At 46.5% G+C, this 17,597-nt stretch overlaps 1 protein-coding gene across 3 annotated transcripts in view; it reads left to right on the forward strand.

The window, feature by feature from the left end:
- SCUBE3 (signal peptide, CUB domain and EGF like domain containing 3) overlaps window positions 1–17,597 on the forward strand; it is a 1,252,506-nt gene that overhangs the window by 122,690 nt on the left and 1,112,219 nt on the right. The gene's annotated exons all lie outside the window — the stretch shown is intronic.

Here is a 17,597-nt window from a genome sequence, read left to right on the forward strand (position 1 = left end):
GCTGCGCTTGGTAACTAAGGTAAACATCGGGTAACCAACCAAAGTGCTTCTCTGGTTACCCGATATTTAAGTTGGTTACAAGTGCACACCGCTTAGCGCTGACTCCCTGCACTCATATAAAAATATAGAAATGTGGCACTCCTTATATGCTGGTGCTTGAATAGAGTCCCACCCCATATCAAAAAATATCAAGGAATCCAGCACTCAAAGCATGAAATGAAATTATTTTTTATTCTTATAATTTTTGTCAAGAACGCAATAGTTGTGTTAATTTTTATAAATTTTCGGTCTTCCGACCTTCATCAGATAACACTATAACAGAAGAAATACAGAAAAATCTTTAAGTAGATACAGACATATGTATAATGACATAATACAATCATGGTTAGAGTTGAGCGCGGTTCGTGGTTCGTGGTTCTCCAGTTCGCGGCTCGAGTGATTTTGGGGCATGTTCTAGATCGAACTAGAACTCGAGCTTTTTGCAAAAGCTCGGTAGTTCTAGAAACGTTCGAGAACGGTTCTAGCAGCCAAAAAACAGCTAAATCATAGCTTGGTTTCTGCTGTAATAGTGTAAGTCACTCTGTGAATCAAACTATTATCACATTTCAGTGTATAGTGTGCGTGAACAGCGCCTTCAGATCACTGCTGTTTCTATAATGGCGATCGCCATTTTTTTTTTTTTTTTTTCTTGTCTTCCTTCCCTAAGCGCGCGCGTCTTGTGGGGCGGGCCAGCATGTCAGCCAATCCCAGACACACACACAGCTAAGTGGACTTTGAGCCAGAGAAGCAACGGCATGTGTGATAGGATCTGCATGTCACATGTCCCTGCATTATAAAACCGGACATTTTCTTCACGGACGCCATTATCTGCCTTCTGCGTCTTTGGTGTCAGACATCACTGTCGCAGCTCCGTCTTCCTGAGTCCTATAGCCGATACAGCTGTATGCGCTGCATACACAGCGTTAGACAGCTTAGGGAGAGCACTTTATAGCAGTCCTTTTAAGGGCTCCAACCGGCAGGGTCAGAGAGCCATAGGTGACAGGTCCTGCAAACAGCAACAGCGTCTGTGTAGCCCAGGTCAGGGATTTCCTACCTGCATTTCACCATTAGGAGGGAATAGAAAGGCAGGCTTCCATTCCTCTACCCAGAGCACCACAATCCTGCCACTGTACCCTCTTGTCCTCTGCACACTCCAACTGATAACTAAGCCATTATACTAGCAAACACTCAGTGTACCTAGTGGCATCCTATACGTGGCTATTGGACTTTGCTATAGTCCCACTAGTGCAAAGACATTTGCAGAGCGCGTCTGCCTGCATTGCACACTACAACTCATTCTAACCAAGCCATTATACTAGCAAACACTCAGTGTACCTAGTGGCATCCTATACGTGGCTATTGGACTTTGCTATAGTCCCACTAGTGCAAAGACATTTGCAGAGCGCGTCTGCCTGCATTGCACACTACAACTCATTCTAACCAAGCCATTATACTAGCAAACACTCAGTGTACCTAGTGGCATCCTATACGTGGCTATTGGACTTTGCTATAGTCCCACTAGTGCAAAGACATTTGCAGAGCGCGTCTGCCTGCATTGCACACTCCAACTCATTAAAACCAAGCCATTATACTAGCAAACACTCAGTGTACCTAGTGGCATCCTATACGTGGCTATTGGACTTTGCTATAGTCCCACTAGTGCAAAGACATTTGCATAGCGCGTCTGCCGGCATTGCACACTCAAACTCATTTTAACTAAGCCATTATACTAGCAAACACTCAGTGTACCTAGTGGCATCCTATACGTGGCTATTGGACTTTGCTATAGTCCCACTAGTGCAAAGACATTAGCAGAGCACATCTGCCTGCATTGCACACTACAACTCATTCTAACCAAGCCATTATACTAGCAAACACTCAGTGTACCTAGTGGCATCCTATACGTGGCTATTGGACTTTGCTATAGTCCCACTAGTGCAAAGACATTTGCATAGCGCGTCTGCCTGCATTGCACACTCAAACTCATTTTAACTAAGCCATTATACTAGCAAACACTCAGTGTACCTAGTGGCATCCTATACGTGGCTATTGGACTTTGCTATAGTCCCACTAGTGCAAAGACATTAGCAGAGCACATCTGCCTGCATTGCACACTACAACTCATTCTAACCAAGCCATTATACTAGCAAACACTCAGTGTACCTAGTGGCATCCTATACGTGGCTATTGGACTTTGCTATAGTCCCACTAGTGCAAAGACATTTGCAGAGCGCGTCTGCCTGCATTGCACACTCCAACTCATTAAAACCAAGCCATTATACTAGCAAACACTCAGTGTACCTAGTGGCATCCTATACGTGGCTATTGGACTTTGCTATAGTCCCACTAGTGCAAAGACATTTGCATAGCGCGTCTGCCTGCATTGCACACTCAAACTCATTTTAACTAAGCCATTATACTAGCAAACACTCAGTGTACCTAGTGGCATCCTATACGTGGCTATTGGACTTTGCTATAGTCCCACTAGTGCAAAGATATTAGCAGAGCACATCTGCCTGCATTGCACACTCCAACTTTTTTAAACTAAGCAATTTTACTAGCAAACACTCAGTGTACCTAGTGGCATCCTAAACGTGGCTATTGGACTTTGCTATAGTCCCACTAGTGCAAAGACATTTGCAGAGCACGTCTGCCTGCATTGCACACTACAACTCATTGTTACTAAGCCATTATACTAGCAAACACTCAGTGTACCTAGTTGTATCCTAAACGTGGCTATTGTACTTTTGTCTATTCACAGTATTGGAACGATATTTGCAGCACGTCTGCCTGCATTGCACACTCTAACTTTTTTAAACTCAGCCATTTATAGTAGCAAACACTCAGTGTACCTAGTTGTATCCTAAACGTGGCTATTGTACTTTTGTCTATTCACAGTATTGGAACGATATTTGCAGCACGTCTGCCTGCATTGCACACTCTAACTTTTTTAAACTCAGCCATTATACTAGCAAACACTCAGTGTACCTAGTTGTATCCTAAACGTGGCTATTGTACTTTTGTCAATTCACAGTATTGGAACGTTATTTGCAGCACGTCTGCCTGCATTGCACACTCAAACTTTTTTAAACTCAGCCATTTATAGTAGCAAACACTCAGTGTACCTAGTTGTATCCTAAACGTGGCTATTGTACTTTTGTCTATTCACAGTATTGGAACGTTATTTGCAGCACGTCTGCCTGCATTGCACACTCTAACTTTTTTAAACTCAGCCATTATACTAGCAAACACTCAGTGTACCTAGTTGTATCCTAAACGTGGCTATTTTACTTTTGTCTATTCACAGTATTGGAACGATATTTGCAGCACGTCTGCCTGCATTGCACACTCTAACTTTTTTAAACTCAGCCATTATACTAGCAAACACTCACTGTACCTAGTTGTATCCTAAACGTGGCTATTGTACTTTTGTCAATTCACAGTATTGGAACGTTATTTGCAGCACGTCTGCCTGCATTGCACACTCAAACTTTTTTAAACTCAGCCATTATACTAGCAAACACTCACTGTACCTAGTTGTATCCTAAACGTGGCTATTGTACTTTTGTCAATTCACAGTATTGGAACGTTATTTGCAGCACGTCTGCCTGCATTGCACACTCAAACTTTTTTAAACTCAGCCATTATACTAGCAAACACTCACTGTACCTAGTTGTATCCTAAACGTGGCTATTGTACTTTTGTCAATTCACAGTATTGGAACGTTATTTGCAGCACGTCTGCCTGCATTGCACACTCAAACTTTTTTAAACTCAGCCATTTATAGTAGCAAACACTCAGTGTACCTAGTTGTATCCTAAACGTGGCTATTGTACTTTTGTCTATTCACAGTATTGGAACGTTATTTGCAGCACGTCTGCCTGCATTGCACACTCTAACTTTTTTAAACTCAGCCATTATACTAGCAAACACTCAGTGTACCTAGTTGTATCCTAAACGTGGCTATTTTACTTTTGTCTATTCACAGTATTGGAACGATATTTGCAGCACGTCTGCCTGCATTGCACACTCTAACTTTTTTAAACTCAGCCATTATACTAGCAAACACTCACTGTACCTAGTTGTATCCTAAACGTGGCTATTGTACTTTTGTCAATTCACAGTATTGGAACGTTATTTGCAGCACGTCTGCCTGCATTGCACACTCAAACTTTTTTAAACTCAGCCATTTATAGTAGCAAACACTCAGTGTACCTAGTTGTATCCTAAACGTGGCTATTGTACTTTTGTCAATTCACAGTATTGGAACGTTATTTGCAGCACGTCTGCCTGCATTGCACACTCAAACTTTTTTAAACTCAGCCATTTATAGTAGCAAACACTCAGTGTACCTAGTTGTATCCTAAACGTGGCTATTGTACTTTTGTCTATTCACAGTATTGGAACGTTATTTGCAGCACGTCTGCCTGCATTGCACACTCTAACTTTTTTAAACTCAGCCATTATACTAGCAAACACTCACTGTACCTAGTTGTATCCTAAACGTGGCTATTGTACTTTTGTCAATTCACAGTATTGGAACGTTATTTGCAGCACGTCTGCCTGCATTGCACACTCAAACTTTTTTAAACTCAGCCATTATACTAGCAAACACTCACTGTACCTAGTTGTATCCTAAACGTGGCTATTGTACTTTTGTCAATTCACAGTATTGGAACGTTATTTGCAGCACGTCTGCCTGCATTGCACACTCAAACTTTTTTAAACTCAGCCATTATACTAGCAAACACTCACTGTACCTAGTTGTATCCTAAACGTGGCTATTGTACTTTTGTCAATTCACAGTATTGGAACGTTATTTGCAGCACGTCTGCCTGCATTGCACACTCAAACTTTTTTAAACTCAGCCATTATACTAGCAAACACTCACTGTACCTAGTTGTATCCTAAACGTGGCTATTGTACTTTTGTCAATTCACAGTATTGGAACGTTATTTGCAGCACGTCTGCCTGCATTGCACACTCAAACTTTTTTAAACTCAGCCATTTATAGTAGCAAACACTCAGTGTACCTAGTTGTATCCTAAACGTGGCTATTGTACTTTTGTCTATTCACAGTATTGGAACGTTATTTGCAGCACGTCTGCCTGCATTGCACACTCAAACTTTTTTAAACTCAGCCATTATACTAGCAAACACTCACTGTACCTAGTTGTATCCTAAACGTGGCTATTGTACTTTTGTCAATTCACAGTATTGGAACGATATTTGCAGGACATCTGCCTGCATTGCACACTCAAACTTTTTTAAACTCAGCCATTATACTAGCAAACACTCACTGTACCTAGTTGTATCCTAAACGTGGCTATTGTACTTTTGTCTATTCACACTACTGCAAATCTATGTGCAGCACCTCTGCATGACAACCTCGTGCTCTGTTTTTAATAAGCTATAATGATAGCACAAAATACTGCCATTTTGTGGCATCATAGAACTGGCTGTTGTATTCCATTAGTGCCCCACTGGTGACAAGCTATTTCTAGCACCTCTACATCACACCCTCATGCACATTTAGCTACGCTAATGTTATAGCAAACTCATGGAATTCATTGCTGCATTTCATAATTCGGAGGGATAGAAAGTCAGGCTTCCTTTAGCTTTTCCTTCTGTTCATAGACAGCATCTCCAAGACAAATTTCCCCTCCACGTCTAAGTGTGGAGAGGCAGCTAGTGCGCATGCGTGTGCCGATGTACCCCAGCTGCAGCATAATTACAGTGTTTCGCCTAGTGAGTATGCTCAGCCTGACTGTGCCATTCCTGACGCTAAGTCTTCATTTCGGGATACAGCGCATGCTCCCACACTAAGTGTGAAAAGCCTCTTTGCACAGGTGCTTGCATTCTGTGCCGGGTCTAAGTCCTGTTTTGTGCCTAGACACCATGCTAAAGCTGATAGTCTTTTTTCAGAGACTGTATTTCATGCTACTGAGCATGCTCAGGCACTTCCTGCATCAGAGACTAGGTCCGGTAATGAACTCTTTGGCCCTGGCCCTGATGTGGGGGTCCCATATAGACCACAGGGCATCAGGTGTCCTCCCAAATGGCTTGCAGAGGCCCACACCTATGACTTGTCACCGCATTATTGATGGTCAGACGATGACTGGTGAGGTGTTTGGGTCATGGCAGCCATGAGGTCATCATTGAAGTTGCGTTTCCAAATAGGACGCTAGTTATGCCACTCATGACGTGTCACTCTGCTTTTGTCTCCAGGAGGTGCATTGTGGTTCACCCTGGTTTGGGGCGGACCCAGGTTATAAAAGGGGCTGGAGCCAACAAGGAGGTGCGCAGTCTTCTATTATGCTCCGAAAGAGCACACCTCCATGTGTTGAACCCATTGCGGCTTTAGGCCAGAGGTAGGCAGGGATAGGGTGGTGGATGCAGGCCACCACCACAGTTGGTAACGCAGAACGGTTAAGACCAGCTCCTGTCCTAACAGTCCTGCTTGTGCAGCCCAGTGGCATTAACAGGCCTGCTGCTGCTGATGCGCCTGCTGTCCACAGGTGTGGCCCCTACGCACACGGTCAGCGTACTCAATGGCCCCTGTGTTGTTAACAGGGAGTTCCTGGGCTGGGTGGGCATGTGGACCCTGTGACGCTAACAGGGCTCACAGTCTCCAGATCCGAATGGCGTCTAACTCGGTTCAGGCTACTATTAGTTTCATAGCCACACAGCTCTGTATCCTCCACCAAACCTTCAAGTTGCCAACCTCTCCTTTTCCAACTGGGAGCACGGTGGACACTGACTGCTGAAGGTGATATATACCTTTCTCTTTCTTTTCTTATTAATTTTTGTTATATAGCGGTCACAGATTATATACCACTTTATCCAAATCTGCCAGTCCCACTGTAACAGATGTTGTTTCTTCAGCAAATGTTACAGTTGTTTAACCACCAAATCCACGGACCAAAATTTTTTTCCCCTTTCCAACACACCTGTTCCCCTTTCCAACAGCATCTGTCCTTTTTCAACTCATTTTGGGATATGACCAAAAGTGCAACTGTGCAGGGACACCGTACTCAACGCCATCTCAGCACAGCAGCCATCCCTCGGTCCCTCCGATGTGGACAAGTAAAAGACCATTTCCTCCTATCCATGACAAAGTGTTGAGATTCACTCTGTGCAGCACTGGTGTTTAGTGGAAAAGTAGATCTAAGATTGCGTACCACATTCTGCAGATACTCCTGTATACGTGCGTCTATTTCTATGGCAGGAATTAGTTCGCCAAATTTTGTCTTGTACCGGGGATCTAACAGTGTGGCAACCCAGTATTCAGGATTACTTCAAATTCATACAATCCGAGGGTCATGTAGGTAGTGCAGCAAGAAGGCGCTCATGTGTCTTGTGCATCCAGGAGGACCAAGTCCTTGGTGTGTTGGTGGCAGAGAGGTGAGAATCGTGCATCCTTCCTCTGCCCTCTACCCACAACCTCGCACAACCGAAATGTGAGCAAGCTCTCACTCATCTGCTGAGTCTTCCATGCCCATCGCCAGTTCGTCCTCCATTTCTTCATGGGCTCCTGCACTTTCATCAACACTTTTTGCTGATACTATGCGCCCTTGTTAATCCCTCTCCCTCACCATGACTGCCGCATAGGTGCCGCTGACCATCTGGACCTCGTAGATCTTGTTATCCCTTCCGCATATGACTCCTCCTGTACTTCCTCCCCTTCCTCTTGTCCCAACACCTGACTCCGAATAATAATTACAGTGTGCTCCATCATGTAGATGACCAGAATTGTCACGCTGAGAATGACATTGCCAGTGCTAAACATCTTCGTCGACATTTCAAAACTGTGTAGCAGGGTGCATAGGTCCTTGATCTGACACCACTCCAGCAGCGTGATCTGCACCACCTCTGGATCAACTTATCCCAGGCTATATGTCTTACCGTATTTCAGCAGGGCTCTGCGGTGCTGCCACACACGCTGCAACATGTGCAGATTCCAATTCCTGCGTGTCGGAACATCGCATTTCCGGCGTTTAACTGCCAGACCCTAAGACTTCCGGAGTGATGAAAGTTGTTGAGCTGCTGTGTGCGCACGATGGAAGTGAGCACATAGCGAGCGTGCCCGCTGCACAAGGCCATGTAGGCCGTGATGGTGTTTTAAAAATTGCTGGAGAATTCGGATCAACACGTGAGCCATAAAAGGCACGTGTGTCACATTGCCCTGAGGATGGCCCGCAGCCAGGTTTGCATCATTGCCGCACACGGCTGTTAAGTCACCAACGGAGTCCGCTCCGTCAATTTGTACTCCGGTCGCCAGGTGACAACGTGTTCCTTTCATGAATAGTGCTGATGATGGGAGAGTAGTCGATGCCAGCGGCGCAGGTGGACGCAGGTTATGCTCACCCACTGGGCTGCATTACCTTGACAGATGCAGAATCTCTGGCTGAATGTAGCTGGTGGGTATCTCACAGATGAAATACCATCATTCAGCTACAACCAATGGGAAGACACCACACCCTTTTTTATGCCCATCCTGTCTGCAGACCACTGCCAGACATAGCTATGAACCTCTGGTTAATTTTACCCCCAGTTCAGTTTTATGATTTTGTGTGCTTGTTACCTGACTACTTTTCCTGCTTGCTGTTTATGTACCTTGTTGGCCGATACGCATTTCACCTCTGCTTGTTTTCTGATTAAGTCCTGGCCGTCCCATTCTGTTCCTGTTCCTCAATTAATGTTTTGACCCTGCCTGACTACTATTCTCTGTAATAGCGGTGTGACTCACATTTCCCATACATTTCAAAGTAAAACTTTGACCGCCTGATGGCATTGAGCTCTGCTGCCAGCATAGTAAGGAGGTGTGTGGTAGTCCTTGTGCGCAGTTGCAAGGAAGGGTGGCCTGACCACACAGGGTTTGCGCAAAGGTAGAGGACCCACACGAGGTTGAAGAGGCAGAAGCAGTGTATTAACTTCTACATACAGAACAAGGATTGAAACAACTCGTGGGGACGGCAAGACTTGTACAGCAGACCCTTCTCCATCTCTCACCATAGTTTGCCAGTGCCCTGTCAGTGACATGTAATGACCCTGTCTATGCTTACTGGTCCAAGTATCTGTGTTGAAATGCACCCTGTCGCACACAGATTTTCTCAAGGAAGTGGTGATGTTGTGTGCGACATGCCGGTGTAGCGCGGGCATGCTTTTCTTGGAGAAGCAGTGGTGATTGGGCATCTGGTACTGGGGCACAGCGACAGACATAAGGTCTGTAAAATCCTGTGTGTCCACTACGCGTAAAGGCAGCATTTCGGTAGCCAACAGCTTACAGAGGGATAGAGTCAACCACTTAGCTTTGTCATGGGTCGCAGTAAGTGGCCTTTTATTTGACCACATCTGAGGGACAGAGATCTGGCTGCTGTCTGTAGACGGTGTTGAGTAGGGTGTCCCTGGAAAAATGCAGGTTTGTGAGAAAAGTGCAGGCGGAGACATGATGTTGGCTTCATCTTGCCTTCAGATCTGTTCATCTTGTATCATTTTTAAAAAACACAGCAAGCAAGGGTTACTCCAAGCGGAGTCTCCCTTTTTTTCCAAAAATTGGGCCCCACACAGACACCTTATCAGTGGCAGCACTTGTGCCCTAGTTGCAAACAGGATGTTTTGATTTGCATCAAGCACATTCCAAATCCACAAGCATTTACTCTCCCCAGGATGACACAGGGGTAGTAAATTCCTTCTGGATCCATGACTTGTTCATTTTGATGAATGTCAGTCTGTCCACATTGTCACTGGACAGACGCGTGCGCTTATCTGTCAGCACACACCCAGCAGCACTGAAGACACGTTCAGAGACAACGCTGGCAGCTGGACACGACAAAATCTTCGAGGCGTAACTGGAGAGCTCTTGACATTTTTCTAGATTTGAAGCACAAAAGGAGCAAGGCTCCATTTGCAAAGTCATTGCATCGATGTTCATTTGGAGATACTCCTGTATCATCCTCTCCATCCGTTGACTATGTGTCAGACTTGTTGTCTCTGGTGGCCTTGCAAAGGAGGGTCTAAAAAAATTATGAAAAGATTCCATAAAATTGCTGTTACCAGCACCAGATACGGTCCTACTGGTACGGGTAGACTGTTGAAGATGACGAGGCCGTCCCATGTTTGTCAAGTTACAACTGGGAGAATCACTCCCTTCACCTGCACGGTTGTTTGGTGGAAAAGCCGAGCTAAGATCGAGTAACAGCTTCTGCTGATACTCCTGCATACGTGCGTCCCTTTCTATGGGTGGAATTATGTCACAAAATTTGGACTTGTCCCGGGGATCTAATAGTGTGGCAAGCCAGTAGTCATCATCACTTCTAATTTTGACAATACGAGGGTCATGTTGGAGGTAGTGCAACAAGAAGGCACTCATGTGTCTTGCGCAGCCATGCGCACCAAGTCCACGCTGTGTTTGTGGCATAGAGGTGCTAACCGTTCTTTCTTCCTCTGTCATCTCCCCCCAACCTCTTTCAACTGAAATTTGACCAAGGTCCCCCTCATCTGCTGAGTCTTCCATGTCCATGGACAGTTCGTCCTCCATATCTTCATGTCCTCCTGCACCTTCCTCAACATCTCACCTGCTACCATGCGCCCTTGTTGATCCCTGTCCCCCATGGTCCCATGCCTGCCGCGTTGGTGATGATGAACGTCTGGACCTTGGTGATGTTGTTGTGTCTTGCGCATATGAATCCTCCTGTAGTTCCTCCCCTTCCTGTTGTCCCACCCCCTGACTACGAATAGTGTTTAGCGTGTGCTCCAGCATGTAAATGACTGTAATCGTCATGCTGATAATGGCATTGTCAGCGCTAAACATATTCGTCGCCATGTCGAAACTGTGCAGAAGGGTGCATAGGTCCTTGATCTGAGATCACTCCATCAGGGTGATCTGCCCCACTTCTGCATCTCGTTGGCCCAGGCTATACATCATGACGTATTGCACCAGGGCTCGCCGGTGCTGCCACAGTCGCTGTAACATGTGGAGAGTTGAATTCCAGCGTGTCGCCACATCGCATTTCAGGCGATGAACCGGCAGGCCGAAAGACTTCTGGAGCGATGCAAGTCGCTCAGGTGCGGCTGTTGAACGGCGGAAGTGAGCACTGCAGACAGTTTCCGTGCCCTGGTCAGAAGGCCATCTAGGCCGGGATAGTGTGTTAAAAATTGCTGGACAACAAGGTTAAACACGTGAGCCATACAAGGCACGTGTGTCACCTTGCCCAGGCGAAGGGCCGCACCCAGGTTTGCAGCATTGTCGCACACGGCCTTACCAGGCTGCAGGTTGAGTGGAGACAACCATTTATCAAAATCAGTCTCCAGAGCTGCCCACAACTCAGTCGCTGTGTGACTCCTATTTCAAAGACATGTCAAGCTAAAGACCGCCTGATGCCGTTGCGCTCTGCTACCAGCATAGTAATGAGGGGTGCGTGATTCCTTCTGCGCAGTGAGAACGCTGGTGGCCTGACCAGGCAGGCTTGGGGCGGAGGTGGAGGACCCAGATGAGGTGGAGGATGCAGAAGCAGTGGCGGAACTTGGACAGACAGAGGATTGACACACAAGTCGTGGGGACGGCAAGACTTGTGCAGCAGACCCTTCACCATCTATCACCATAGTTACCCAGTGGCCAGTCAGCGACATGTAACGTCCCTGTCCATGCTTACTGGTCCAAGTATCGGTGGTGAAATGCACCCGTTCACACACAGAGTTTCTCAAGGAAGCGGTGATGTTGTGTGCGACATGCTGGTGTAGCGCGGGCACACCTTTCTTAGAGAAGTAGTGGCGACTAGGCATCTGGTACTGGGGCACAGCGACAGACATAAGGTCTCTAAAATCCTGTGTGTCCACTAGGCGGAAAGGCAGCATTTCTGTAGTCAACAGCTTACAGAGGGATAGAGTCAACCTCTTCGCTTTGTCATGGGTCGCAGGAAGTGGCCTTTTATTTGACCACATCTGAGGCACAGAGATCTGGCTGCTGTGTGTAGACGGTGTTGAGTCGGGTGTCCCTGGAAAAATGCAGCTTTGTGAGGAAAGTGCAGGCGGAGACATGATGTTGCCTTCATCCAAAGTTGGTGCTATCGATGTCTGAGAGAGCTGTACACACTCACTTGTTTCCCCTTCCAAACCAACTGACGACCTACCAAGCAAACTGCCTGTTGCGGTTACAGTGGTGGAAGTTGTGGGTGGAAAAACAGGTGTGACAGCTGTCCCCACAGTCCTAGAAGATGACGAGCGCGCGGATGCACTGGAAGGGGCAGGCGGTGGATGGTTCGCTCCGCTAGGCCGCATTGCAGCACGGTGAGCTTCCCATCGGGCCATATGATATTTATTCATGTGACGATTCATGGAAGAAGTTGTCAAACTGCTGAGGTTTTGACCTCTACTAAGAGAACCATGACAAATTTTACAGATCACATAATTTGGGCGATCTTTTTCTATGTCAAAAAAGGACCTGGCTAGGCAAGGCTTAGAGGCCATGCGACCTGTTGATCCACCCCGAATAATGCTCAGAGGCAGAGTGGTGGCTGAGGATGCAGTTGTAGACGTGCTACCAGTGCTCCGACTGTGTCCAGGAAGGCGCCAGGTTACTTCGACGTCGGTTGCATCCTCCTCCACCGCCTCTGTTGACCTCCTCGAGTGTCTGACTGTGGGTTGACAGTAGGTGTGATCTAGAACTTAATCATCAATTGTTGTGTTTGCACTCCCCTACCCCTCAGACCGAGTTTCTTCTTGCCCTGACCGAATATTTAAGTTGTCATCCCAATCGGGTATCTGCGTCTCATCTTCATCAGTATGTTCCTCATTGCCTATAACCACAGTTGTTGGAAAGGCAGCATTTTGGTAGCCAACAGTTTGCATATGATGAAAGTCAACCTCCAAGCCATTTCATGCCCTTCTAAAAGCATGTAAAACACAGCGAGGGGACTCCAACCACAGTCTCCCTCGTTGCCACTAACTGGGCCACACACACCCCACTTGACTGGCATCGGTTGAGCCCCCTTTTGAAAAAGAAAAAGATGCTTTGCATGAAGCACTCTCAAAAATACGCGTGCCTTTCCCGTCCCCTGGCTGACCCAGGGGAAGAAAAGTCCTCTGAGAGCCATGACTTGTTCATCTTGGTTCTTTTAGAGACACAGCGAGGGGACTCCAACCACAGTCTCCCTCGTTGCCACTAACTGGGCCACACACACCCCACTTGACTGGCATCGGTTGAGCCCCCTTTTGAAAAAGAAAAAGATGCTTTGCATGAAGCACTCTCAAAAATACGCGTGCCTTTCCCGTCCCCTGGCTGACCCAGGGGAAGAAAAGTCCTCTGAGAGCCATGACTTGTTCATCTTGGTTCTTTTAGAGACACAGCGAGGGGACTCCAACCACAGTCTCCCTCGTTGCCACTAACTGGGCCACACACACCCCACTTGACTGGCATCGGTTGACCCCCCCTTTTGACAAAGAAAAAGATGCTTTTCATGAAGCACTCTCAAAAATACGCGTGCCTTTCCCGTCCCCTGGCTGACCCAGGGGAAGAAAAGTCCTCTGAGAGCCATGACTTGTTCATCTTGGTTCTTTTAGAGACACAGCGAGGGGACTCCAACCACAGTCTCCCTCGTTGCCACTAACTGGGCCACACACACCCCACTTGACTGGCATCGGTTGACCCCCCCTTTTGACAAAGAAAAAGATGCTTTGCATGAAGCACTCTCAAAAATACGCGTGCCTTTCCCGTCCCCTGGCTGACCCAGGGGAAGAAAAGTCCTCTGAGAGCCATGACTTGTTCATCTTGGTTCTTTTAGAGACACAGCGAGGGGACTCCAACCACAGTCTCCCTCGTTGCCACTAACTGGGCCACACACACCCCACTTGACTGGCATCGGTTGAGCCCCCTTTTGAAAAAGAAAAAGATGCTTTGCATGAAGCACTCTCAAAAATACGCGTGCCTTTCCCGTCCCCTGGCTGACCCAGGGGAAGAAAAGTCCTCTGAGAGCCATGACTTGTTCATCTTGGTTCTTTTAGAGACACAGCGAGGGGACTCCAACCACAGTCTCCCTCGTTGCCACTAACTGGGCCACACACACCCCACTTGACTGGCATCGGTTGAGCCCCCCTTTTGACAAAGAAAAAGATGCTTTGCATGAAGCACTCTCAAAAATACGCGTGCCTTTCCCGTCCCCTGGCTGACCCAGGGGAAGAAAAGTCCTCTGAGAGCCATGACTTGTTCATCTTGGTTCTTTTAGAGACACAGCGAGGGGACTCCAACCACAGTCTCCCTCGTTGCCACTAACTGGGCCACACACACCCCACTTGACTGGCATCGGTTGACCCCCCCTTTTGACAAAGAAAAAGATGCTTTTCATGAAGCACTCTCAAAAATACGCGTGCCTTTCCCGTCCCCTGGCTGACCCAGGGGAAGAAAAGTCCTCTGAGAGCCATGACTTGTTCATCTTGGTTCTTTTAGAGACACAGCGAGGGGACTCCAACCACAGTCTCCCTCGTTGCCACTAACTGGGCCACACACACCCCACTTGACTGGCATCGGTTGACCCCCCCTTTTGACAAAGAAAAAGATGCTTTGCATGAAGCACTCTCAAAAATACGCGTGCCTTTCCCGTCCCCTGGCTGACCCAGGGGAAGAAAAGTCCTCTGAGAGCCATGACTTGTTCATCTTGGTTCTTTTAGAGACACAGCGAGGGGACTCCAACCACAGTCTCCCTCGTTGCCACTAACTGGGCCACACACACCCCACTTGACTGGCATCGGTTGACCCCCCCTTTTGACAAAGAAAAAGATGCTTTGCATGAAGCACTCTCAAAAATACGCGTGCCTTTCCCGTCCCCTGGCTGACCCAGGGGAAGAAAAGTCCTCTGAGAGCCATGACTTGTTCATCTTGGTTCTTTTAGAGACACAGCGAGGGGACTCCAACCACAGTCTCCCTCGTTGCCACTAACTGGGCCACACACACCCCACTTGACTGGCATCGGTTGAGCCCCCTTTTGAAAAAGAAAAAGATGCTTTGCATGAAGCACTCTCAAAAATACGCGTGCCTTTCCCGTCCCCTGGCTGACCCAGGGGAAGAAAAGTCCTCTGAGAGCCATGACTTGTTCATCTTGGTTCTTTTAGAGACACAGCGAGGGGACTCCAACCACAGTCTCCCTCGTTGCCACTAACTGGGCCACACACACCCCACTTGACTGGCATCGGTTGAGCCCCCCTTTTGACAAAGAAAAAGATGCTTTGCATGAAGCACTCTCAAAAATACGCGTGCCTTTCGCCTCCCCTGGCTGACCCAGGGGAAGAAAAGTCCTCTGAGAGCCAGGTCCACATTGTCAGTGGACAGACACGTGTGCTTATCTGCCAGCAGACCCCCAGCAGCACTGAAGACAGGTTCCGAGAGAACGCTGGCTGCAGGACACGACAAGATCCTCAAGGCGTACGTGGCGAGCTCAGGCAATTTATCCAGATTGGAAGCCTAAAATGAGCAGGGCTCAAGTTGCACAATAATGGAATCGATGTTTCTTTGCATATACTCATATATCTGTGTGTCTCCCTCTTTTTCCTTGTCCAGCTGTTTTGTTTTCACATGAGTATATGTCCTTGTCACTTTCCCATGTGTTTGTGTTATGTTGTGAGTTGTTTGTCACCTTTTGGACACCTTTCAGGGTGTTTTCTAGGTGTTTTACTGTGTTTGTGATTGCCTGCCATTGTTTCCTATGGGCTCGAGTTCGGTTCGTCGAACGTTCGACGAGCCGAACTCGAGCCAGACCCCCCGTTCGGCGAACCGCCTCGAGCCGAACCGGGACCGGTTCGCTCATCTCTAATCATGGTATCAAAGAAAGGCAGAAAATGTCCATCAATTAGCAATGAAACAATGACCATAAAAATGACATACAAAATGTCAAAAAAACACAGAAAAAGGGAAAAAAAGGACAAAATAAATGATTGTCAGTTGACCACTTCACTAACAGATACAATGTCCTCCTAAGAATAAGGGGAGGAAATATAAGATATAAATAGATACTGAGAAAACAGAAAAAAGGAACCAAATACTGTGCCATGCTGAATCACCAAAAAATTGCATGGTAAGAGAACATATAATAAACTGATTCTCCAATAAAACTGATATACAATGCTGTGCAATAACACTCACCAAACAAAGGCTCTTAGTACAACGTGTGCAAATGCCTGGAAAAAAGGGAAAGCTGCCCGTCCGGGTCTGCAAGGTGTGTGCTCTGACAGCCCAGTGATCAGGTTTAAATAGACCGCTTAATTAGCCCATTACTCATAGGGGAACGTCACTTCCGGTCCGCGAGTCGGAAGTGACGATCCTGATTGGTAACATGTAAAGTCGGTTGGTTGCCAAACGTGCGCATGCGCAAACTGCCTAAACCGCTGATCCTCAAGAAATTAAGTCCTATCAGCTGGACGGGGATGGCAAATAAACAAACGGGCTGAATCGCATACAAACACATGCCCTGGACTATTCTATAACAAACAGCAACTTAATTAAGTAATTGCTATGACATAAAGATCAAAACATCACTGTCCATTACCATAATGGAAAGTGATGTACCAACTTATTTGAGTGAAGATACATTTAGTCAAATATGGAGAGTAACGCTACTACTCAATATAGAAATGAATCAAAAGATGTATAAGGGAAATATAGAAGTATATACCACAGAAAAAAATGAAATACAGAATAATAAAAAATGAGTAACAAAAAGAGGACTCAGGGAATGGTGCATATGATTAGAGTCAAAGAATGATTATGTTAATAATACGGATGAAAGTTACTAGCATCAGATTTTAAACCTTAGACCAAAAGGGGGGGAAAGTGGGAGGTGGAGGGAGGGGGGGAGGAGGGAAGAGGGGGGAAAGGAGGGAAGGGGGAGTGGGAAAGGGAGAAGGGAGTGGGGAGGAGGGGCGGGGGGGGGGAATCTCGATTAAGGTTCTTGGGCTCCAGAGTTTGAAGAGTAAAAATCCAATATGCTTCCCTTTGTTTTAGGGTTTTAACTCTATCACCTCCTCTTCTATGTTGTAAGACCTGTTCCAAAACTTGGAAACGTAATTGACTGACACTATGTCCCTATTTGTGAAAATGGTATGGGAGTAGTAACATTAATCTTTCACACCGAATGGTAGATTTATGTTGTGATATACGTTCTTTAACAGCCTGAGTTGTCTCACCTACATATAGTAGGCCACAGGGGCATTTAATAACGTACACCACAAAAGATGTTTCACAAGTAAAGAAACCTCTAATGGGGTAAGCCCGACCGCTATAGGGAGGCAAAACCTTTTCACCTTTTAAAACATTACTACACTGTGGACAACTTAAACATGGGAATGTACCTCGTCTCTGAGTAAGTAAGTGGGTTTGGATGGGTCCAGTCGAACTGGTGCCCATATCAGCCCTCACTAATTTGTTACTAAGATTAGACGGACGTCTAAAACAAGGAAGAAAAGGTGATTTAAATTCTTCTACCTCCGGGTACCCTTTATGTAAGATGTTCCAATGGCTTCTGATAAACATATGAATTTTATAGGAAAAAGGATCGTAAGTATGTACAAAG

This window comes from Anomaloglossus baeobatrachus, chromosome 2, assembly GCF_048569485.1.
Source record: "Anomaloglossus baeobatrachus isolate aAnoBae1 chromosome 2, aAnoBae1.hap1, whole genome shotgun sequence".
NCBI lineage: Eukaryota > Metazoa > Chordata > Amphibia > Anura > Aromobatidae > Anomaloglossus > Anomaloglossus baeobatrachus.